Source organism: Crocodylus siamensis, chromosome 3 (genome assembly GCF_052110815.1).
Source record: "Crocodylus siamensis isolate JL-2025a chromosome 3, ASM5211081v1, whole genome shotgun sequence".
NCBI lineage: Eukaryota > Metazoa > Chordata > Crocodylia > Crocodylidae > Crocodylus > Crocodylus siamensis.
In genome coordinates this window covers 81446341-81452340 of record NC_143397.1, presented here as the reverse complement: position 1 = coordinate 81452340, position 6000 = coordinate 81446341, and the positions used below count along the sequence as shown (strand labels likewise).

General features: G+C 36.9%; 1 protein-coding gene across 2 annotated transcripts in view; it reads right to left on the bottom strand.

Annotated features, from left to right (window-relative positions):
• Window positions 1-1052: 1052 nt before the first annotated feature.
• Window positions 1053-6000, bottom strand: part of PTCH1 (patched 1) — a 78804-nt gene continuing 73856 nt past the window's right edge. For both annotated transcript variants that reach the window (XM_090038605.1, XM_090038604.1), the window contains exon 24: window positions 1053-4378. The gene's annotated coding sequence lies outside the window, so the exon portion shown is untranslated. The remainder of the gene's footprint in view (window positions 4379-6000) is intronic.

Sequence of the window (6000 nt, the reverse complement as noted above, 5' to 3'; positions counted from 1 at the left end):
TTAACCCCCTGCCCCCAAATCCACATTTTTCCATGATTAAAACAAAATGCCCCTCTCTTTCTGTCTCTAGAGCGGCACTTAGTTTTAATCATGGAAAAATGTGGAAGGGGCAGGGGTGTTATTAAATCAGAACATTTTGGATTTTTTTTATCAAAGAAAACCAGGATCCCTGATAATAACCAATGTCAGAGAGCATGTAAATACAAAGCTGTATAAAAGAGAAAACAGATATTGGACACTCAAGAGTTTAATTTGAATTAACAAGGGTCAGAGAATGCCTTTGATTAATAGGACTGGCAAAGATTGTTATAGTGGATTTACACAAGTTTTGTAAATAAGACGTTGTGGAGAGGGGCCTGATGGCTCTGTGGTATATTGATGGACACTCACATGCCATAAACTACACAGGAATCATGTTAAAAGTGAATGCTGAGCCAGTCAACATTTATACTGGCTTTCTCAGTACACAAAAATCATCTTCCTCTCCAAAACCAGAGATGGGGGTGGGGCTTGGAAAGTAGGTAATATCAGAGGTCCTGCCAATGCAGTACTGCCACAAGAACCTGCAAACTGTTATAGAATTCGACATGTAGTTCCTTAGTATTCGGGAATTAAATCCCACTGGCCATTCCACAGAGTGGGCAAAATCCACCATCTCACTCCTCTATCAGTTGTCTCTTTCAGGGGACACTAGACAGAATGCAAAAGCTAAATAGAGTTGACTGTATTTCCTCCAAGCAGAAATAACCAGTGTTGGGCATTATTTGACCCCAATTCCAAACCCCAGGTTTTGCAGGTTCCAGATCTGGTGCTGGAGTTGCTTAAACTATAGAGCTCTAAAGTTCAGACATGGGACTCCATCCTTACATTTTGGCTCAGGCCCAAGTCAGGCAGTAAAAGTGAAATCTGTTGTGCAAGTACTGCTGCTTCTGACTGTTGCATTAGGTATATTTGCCACTAGTATAATCCATGCTTCCAAGGCGATAGTTACTGTTCTGCCAGGTAGCTTTGCCCTACTTAAAAAAAACATTCTACAAACAACTAAATACGTAACCAATAAGTTATAATATTTTTTATTCATGTTAGAATTTCTATCAGTGTTTGAACATTAATATTTAGAGAGTTTGTACAATTTCCACTCAAGGTTTAAAATGAGAACCACACTAGATCACAAATGGTAACTAAAACACAGTTCAGAATTGCATGAATATTCACACTCTCTTTCTTTCTTAACACTGTTAAACATTTTCTTTTCCACAATGGGGTTTACAAGGAAAAGTGTGCACAGTAATCACATCTCAGCAATGTTCCAAAACATAATGGTATCATCATTACATATAAACTCTTTAAAAATATACTTCTGTCAAAAGACTTGATGACTACTATGTACACTACAAAAATAGATTTTCATATAAATAAATTATATGGCATACTTTTATCTTTGTAACTGTAATGACACAAACCCACTCCTGCCAAAATAGGCAGGCAATGAGACCCAGTTTGAATATTTTTTCCTTTTAACTCCTTACACTAAAAGCTACGACGAGTCCTCAATGTAAATGTTATATACTCTTTCCTATTTAACATTAGTAAGCACTCTATACAAATAAAAATTCCATTAAAAAGTAAAAACATAGCTGTAATAGTGTTTCCAATAGAAATAAAATCCCTGCATTCTGTTTGTTATAAACTGGCATGACAAATACTGTAAGAAAACATTCTTATGATACAAAAATATAAATATCACCCACGATTAAAAAAAAGTTAAAAAAACAAACCAAAAATGTTGCCAGCCACTGAGTTCTCCCTTTGCCAATGTGACTATAGGAGAAGGTCTACATTGTGCAGAAAGCAGCAGACAGCTCACCCACACACAAACATACAGAACAAGGATTTAGGGGAGATAGGACATATTAAGACTCTTCTTTGCTCCCTCTTTCCTGTCATCGACCAAAAAAAAAAAAAGGTGGGGGTGGGGAGTGACTGACTGATAGACACCAAAGCAGTAGCAGTGGGAAGCCATAGTGACCTCTGACACAGTAACATATACACTTGGCAGTTGAAGGTAGCTTCCAATTAGTATCATACAGTTTTGTTGCAGAGTTTTTATGATCTGAGGTCACTGCGCTGCTAGTGCTAAATTGGGGCCTGTTGTCTTTTTGTCATTAAGAGTTTTCATGTTAGACAGTGAGCTGGACCAGTAGGCAGTTACGAGATTAACCCTTAGTGTGCATCTAAACAGTAGCTTATGTACCATTGGAGCAATGCCAGGCTCATCACCTGTTCTCTGAATGTTCACCTTCGAGTTCTGTAAACAAGTGCCTCGTGTCAAAGGATTTTCAAGTGAGCAAAAAAGGCATGACAATTAGTGCATGCTAGTCATGCTCCTTGGCTGGGCTGGGAAGGTCTGTAGGCAAGGACAGGACTTTCAGCCATTGGAGAAGTATGGCTTTGTATCAAACAAGCAATACCTTCCTGGAGTGGCCACTTATATTTCTCAACACAGAGCTTGTGTTTTTTTCTTCCGCTGCATATGTGTTTTAAGCATATATCCTTTTAACCTACTCCTCTGTGCTGAAAAGACAGGAGAGGGGCACAAAAAAAAAAAAGGTGAGGGAAAAATAATGAAGATGTCTTTTCTAGTATTTTAAATCAGGTTGGCAACCTGTGGCTCACCATGCATGTTTGCGCAAGAACGCACCACCTAGTGGCCACTTCTGTCAACTGCTGCTTCAGCCCGCCATTTCCATCAGCTGCCACCTCTGGTCCAAGGGGGGCCAAGCTGTGTTAATTCAGCGTGCTGTTAGTGAAAGGTTGCTGACCTCTGTTTTAAATTACTGTTCCTTTTAGAAACTAAGCATTGTAGTATTTTTGAGGCCCTTCACCTGCAGCAATGTAACTTAAAAGAAACAGGGCTCTCGGTGTAACTATTTAATTAAAAGTACCAATGCAGTACAAGTTACCTTGGGGGTGGAAAAAAATCACTCCAGGCCTTAGTTGTCATTCATTGTGGTCCTGGATCCAGTAGAAAATCAATTATATTTAAAAGTGAAAACAGAAGACTTCTAAAAACATTCTCCTTATATTTGATTTTTCTCACTGCATATAAACTTGCTTCCTGCCATGCAAATAAGATGATGAAGGATACTGTTCTGCTCTAAAATATACAGTTATAGTAACACTGTAAGAACACAGCAGTGACTCACCACCTAACTACCAGATTATTTAGTTTCTAATGCTGGTCCATAATCTACAATACGTGTATCGAAATAAGGCATGTTTAATGAATTTCTATATCCACAAGCACCTCTTAATATCCAGCACCTTTGCAGTTAAGAAAAATAGTTATAATGCATTGTACTTACACGGCACCTTTCACTAATAACGTCAAAGCATTTCACAAACAGTAATTAAGCCTCACAACACTCCTGGGAGGTAGGTAAGTATTATTATACCCATTTTACTGATGCAGAAACGGAGGCACAGGGAGGTAAAGAAACTTGCCCAAAGTCACATGCCACAAGTGAAGAGATGGGAATAGAAACCAAGAGCCCTGACTCCCTGTCCTCTCTTCTGTTTTATTTTAGCCCTTTGATGATGACAGTTTGGATCTTCCACTGTTAAGCACCAATGTATTTTTCACTAGTGCTTAACAATAGAGACATCTACCCTGCCAGAATCAGTGAGCGTATAAGCCCACTAAGGGTTACCATACAGTAAAAAAAATACAGTACACTGGGAACATATACACACACACATACACACACACACACACAGAGCAAAACAAAACCTGCACATAACTAACTCTATTTAAGCCACCAAGATTAATGTGCTTTTCTTCATATCTGCTCATTAAAAAATTATCACGCATAGCGTGTTTGAAGTTAACAGTAACATTTCATACTACCACAGGGTTGTGATAAGCAAATTTAAAATATTTTAAAACAGACACGTACCTTTACAAAACATAATCCTATTACATAAGCAATATTTGCATAGAATTATACAAGTAAATTATACAATATTTAAGCAGCAGCAACATATGCTGAAATTTAGAACTAGATTAAGCTTAGTTGTGGCACAGAGATCAATGTACATTAAGTACAGAGCACAAACAATATTGTCCCCACTCTATTAACAGGAGTTAAGCAACTCCAGATTATACTACTTTACATTGTTCTTTTTGTATATTACATCTGTGTACACCTTTTAAATATTTATAGAAATATTTAACAAATAATACAATAGGTTACAGTAACAGTGAACTGTTGTCCTGATGCAGCATGTCCTTTTCCATAACTTCAAGCAGTTCTCTTCAAGCAGTTCTGGAAAGAGGAGGTTTTCCATCTTTGGCCTCTTCTTTGCTTCAGTTATTACCCTTTAGAGATACAGAGAAAGCACAGCCATTCATTTAAAACTCATGAATTACAAACTAACCAAGCCAACCCCAAACATATTAGATGATTCTTCTGGTTAAGGTATAGAACCTGGAGTAAGGAAATATAAGTTCTTTCTTTGTCTGACCCTGACTTTCTCTTAGGAAATTGTAAGACCAATTTTTTATAAGTTCTACTTATTTTGGGTGCCAAACTTGAAACACTCCTCTACAATTCCAATTGAAGTCAGCAAAAAGTGTGGGGGAATGATGACCTCAAAATGGGCATTCACAACAATAATACTCAATTTAGTACCCACCTTTGAACATTTGGGCCTGAGATTCTCTACCTCAGTATTGTCCTTCCTCTGAATAATATTACTTGCCATTTTCCCTGGGGTTCAGTAAGCATAAATCCATTCAGGACTACTGAGCACTGAGATCCTTGCAGAGAAGTTTTAGTATAGCAAAGTGGTTTTTTAAATAATTTTCTTCAAAAATTTCCATAATATTTTTTGTTGTTTTTTCTTAGTTTGGTTTTTCCTCAGTAAGAGCAAAGGAAAAAAATAGTCCATAGTTTCTTCTGGTAGCAGGGTACCATTTTCTCGTTATTTTTACCTTTTTGTTTATTTTCCCTACTAGCAGAAAAGAAACAAAATGTCTTTATAACCACAAAAATTACATTCTGGTTATAGAGGCATTTTCTTTTCTTCTACTAGGGAAGAATAAATAAAAAGTAAAAATAATGAGAAAGTGATACTCCACTACTAAAAGGATCCAGAGTCTATTTTGTTTTTGTTATTGTAAAAAACAAACAAAAAGATCATGAGAATTTCTGACAAAAACAGAATCAATGTTTTCTAAATATATGGTGAAATATATGGACTTCTATTGACCACTTCTAATTTTTATTTTCCTTTTATCTCGTCAGAGACAGATACTGATCCAGTTTTAAGTTGCACAAATTATTTGGAAGATAAAACAGAGTATCATCTCCTCTATGAAAGCTATTCTGTGAAAGAATTTACTTTTATTTCACAATAATTTCTGACAAACCTTTGATACCCCTTTTATAATGACAGTCCACCCCTAAATGGGATTTTGATTAGTTTGCCATATAGGAAGCCACTGGTCATCTTCAAGTGCACAGAGCTCTGTCTCCTGGACAATGCCTATTTGGTGCTGGGTAAATGTAAACTTCATATTCCTCGGCATGCCTCTGACAGAGGTCTTGAGGCAGCAGGTTGTTTTAACCCTTGTTAAATCTGTATAGTCCTTTGTCTGCATCATATATATTAATTTCTTTTGAATGTGAGTAGCTAGTGGCTTTAGGCCTTTCCTGCAACTATTGTGTATAAGATTTTTAGGGGGCTGCCTAGTTTAATGATCAGAGCACAGGACAAGGGAGCTTTGGAAACCTTGAATTATGGCTCAACTCCCTGGCCTTGAACACTAGATAGTGTGATGTGTGACAGTTTTAGTGTCCCTATCTGGAAAAATGTGATGATAATTATTTACTTACTTACCTCAGAAGGGTATTTATTTGCTTAATGAAAGTAAAAGGCTATGTATTATTGTTTTACCTGAGCTAATTTCTTAAAGCAAAACTTTACATGGGCTGGACA